The following is a 3,250-nucleotide window of genomic DNA, read 5'->3' on the forward strand; positions in this document are numbered from 1 at the left end:
AAAAAAAAAAAAAAAAGTAATTGTCCATGAGTTGTCATCAAAGGTATGCATGTGAGGCCAGGCACAGTGACTCACGCCTGTAGTCCCAGCACTTTGGGAAGCCAAGGTGGGCAGATTGCTTGAGCCCAGGAGTTCAAGACCAGCCTGGACATTGTGGCAAATCCTGTCTCTACAAAAAATACAAAAAATTAGCCAGGCATTGTGGCACAAGCCTGTGGTCCCAGCTACTTCGGAGGCTGAAGTGGGAGGATCACTTGAGCCCAGGAGTTTAAGGCTACAGAGAGCTGTGATTGCACCGTTGCACTCCAGCCTGGGTGATGGAGTGAGACCCTGTTTCAAAAACAACAACAAAAATATACACATGAGCTGCCCACACTAGCCTCTGAATTAGCAGTGCCTGGCACTTCGCTGAATTAATGTTCCTGGAATGGCTACTCCCTCTTGACGGTTACTGTCCTCTTCTCAGCTGACCCTACATAGAGTGACTCAGTAGTCAGCAACAAGGTATGTCACTGCTGGCAAAGTCATCTGCAAGGTGATTAGACACTGGGTCTCTAGTTGCAGTTCTGCCACTAACAGGCTGTATGTACAAGGGAAGTTTTCTTTATTTACATAGACTTGGTAAGGGTTTTTGAAATATTAGAGGGCTGGGAACCATTTTGATGGTTTCAGGAAAGGAAGGAAAATCGCCTGTTGGGTGCCTCCTGAGCGGGTGTCAGAACCTGGGATAGGCACTGTTGCCGGTCATCCCCCACTTGGTCCTCAGAACTTGCTGAGATAGGTGTGACAATTGCATAACTGCTGACAGCCAACCCAAGGAAGTCACTGCAAAGGGACCTGCTACCCACTGAATTTCACACCATTCATACATTTATTCATTCACTTAGTAGATCTTGGTTATTGAGTGTTGCCAGGTGTCAGTCCCTGCAGCAGGTGCTAGCGATAATGAGAGAACTAAGCCCCAGTCCATGACGTCGTGGCGTTTACAGTCTATCTAGCCTTGCAGCTTTATGCTGCCTTTAACAAAGGTCCTGTAGAAGAAATTACTGCTCACTCGCTGCCACTAGCCCACACACCGCATCCTCCTGCTGCTCAGCCACCCTCTTCTCCACGATGGCGATGGAAGAAGAGATCATCATGCTTATCATTGACAATGGCTCTGGCAGGTGCAAAGCTGGCTTTGCTAGGGATCATGCCCCCTAAACCACGTTCCTCTCCATTGTCGGGTGCCCCAGGCACCAGATCATGATGGTGGACATGGATGGGCCAGAAGGACTCCTATGTGGGTGACAAGGCCCAGAGCAAGTGCAGCATCCTGACCCTGAAGTATCCCATCGAGCAGGGCATAGTCACCAACTGGGATGACATGGAGAAGATCTGGCACCACACCTTCTACAACGAGCTGCGCGTGGCCCCAAGGACCACTCAGTGCTGCTGACCAAGGCCCCCTGAACCCCAAGACCAGCAGAGAGAAGACGATTTGGATCATGATTGAGACCTTCAACACCCTGGCCACGTGTGTGGCCATCCACGCCGTCCTGTCCCTCTAGTCCTCTGGGCACACCAGTGGCATTGTCACGGACTCTGGAGACGGGGTCGCCCACATGATGCCCATCTCCCCTAACCAACTACCTCATGAAGATCCTCACCGAGTGTGGCTACAGCTTCACCCCCACGGCCGAGTGGGAGATAGTGCATGACATCAAGGAGAAACTGTGCTACATTACCCTGGACTTCAAGCAGGAGCTGGCCACTGCTGTGTTCTCCTCGTTCCTGGAGAAGAGCTATGAGCCACCTGATGGCCAGGTCATGACCATCTGCAACGAGTGGGTCTGGTGTCCAGAGGCAGTGTTTCAGCTTTCTTTCCTGGGCATGGAACCCGCAGCATCCATGAGACTACCTTCAGTTCCATCATAAAGTGTGACGTGGACATCCACAAATACCTGTAGGCCGAGATGGTGCTGTCCTGCGGCACCACGGTGTACCTGTACATTGCGGGCAGGATGCAGGAGATCACCAGCCTGGCGCCCAGCACCATGAAGATCACATCATCGAGTACTCTGAGTGCAAGTACATGGTGTGGATCGGTGGCTCCATCCTGGCCTCCCTGTCTACCTTCCAGCAGATGTGGATTAGCAAGCAGGAGTACGAGGAGTCGGGCTCCTCCATCATCCAGCACAAATGCTTCTAAATGGACTGCAAGCAGATGCCTAGCATTTGCTGCATGGGTTAATTCAGAAGAATAAATTTGCTCCTGGCAAATGCATACACCCCATGCTAGCCTCATGAAACTGGAATAAGCCTTCGAAAAGAAATTTGTCCTTGAAGCTTGTATCCAATATCAGCACTGGATTGTAGAACTTGTTGCTGATTTTGACCTTGTATGCAAGTTAACTGTTCGCTTGCTATCTGTTAAGTACCCTGTACATATCTTGGATCTCAGCCCTTAGTATATGTGGCTTGGTCACTTTGTGGCTGAGGTAAGAACGTGCTTGTGGAAGACAAGTCCATGGCTCGATGGGTCTGCGTGGCCAGCAGTCTCCCACCAGTGCAGGGTGTTAATGTGTTAGGGTTGAGTGTTCTGGGATTTCTTTAGAGGCTGGCAAGGGCTCCTGAACCACTTGTGTCTGTCCTGCTGGTCTGTCAGGATTGGAAAGTCTAAGCCATAGGACCCAGTTTCCTTTCTTAGCTGATGTTTTCCTGCCAGAACACCATGGCTGTTACTTGCCTTGAGTTGGAAATGGTTTGCATTTATACCTGTAAATGTATTCATCCTTTTAACTTACATAAGGTTTTGTGTGTGTGTGTGTGTGTGTGTGTGTGTGCAATTCTCAGTTCTTCAAGAGATGACAAAAAATTTTGGTTTCTTACAGTTATGTGAGAGCATTAGGCCCCAACAACACGTGAGTGTGTAAGGAAAAATAAAAGTGCTGGTGAAAAAAAGAAAATTTATCCAAAACTTGGAAATAAGGAAAAAGGATAGCCACACATTTTTTCTTCTTCTTTATATATATTTTTAAAATCTTTTTTTGCGACAGGGTGTTGCTCTTGTGTACAGGCTGGAGTGCAGTGGTGTGGTCTCGGCTCACTGCAACCTTCACCCTTCACCTCCTGGGCTCTAGCCATCCTCCCACCTCAGCCTCCTGAGTAGTTAGGACTACAGGTGCCCACCACCGTGCCTGGTGATTTTTTTTTTTTTTTTGTAAAGACAGGGTTTCACCATGTTGCCTAGACTGGTCTCAAACTCCTG

The 3,250-nt window shown here is 49.0% G+C and overlaps 1 pseudogene; it reads left to right on the forward strand.

Moving 5' to 3' along the window:
- The first annotated feature begins 1,119 nt into the window (after positions 1-1,119).
- On the forward strand, positions 1,120-2,191 carry LOC105514957 (annotated as a pseudogene).
- Positions 2,192-3,250: the final 1,059 nt, after the last annotated feature.

This window comes from Colobus angolensis, unplaced genomic scaffold (genome assembly GCF_000951035.1).
Source record: "Colobus angolensis palliatus isolate OR3802 unplaced genomic scaffold, Cang.pa_1.0 Scaffold251, whole genome shotgun sequence".
Lineage (NCBI taxonomy): Eukaryota > Metazoa > Chordata > Mammalia > Primates > Cercopithecidae > Colobus > Colobus angolensis.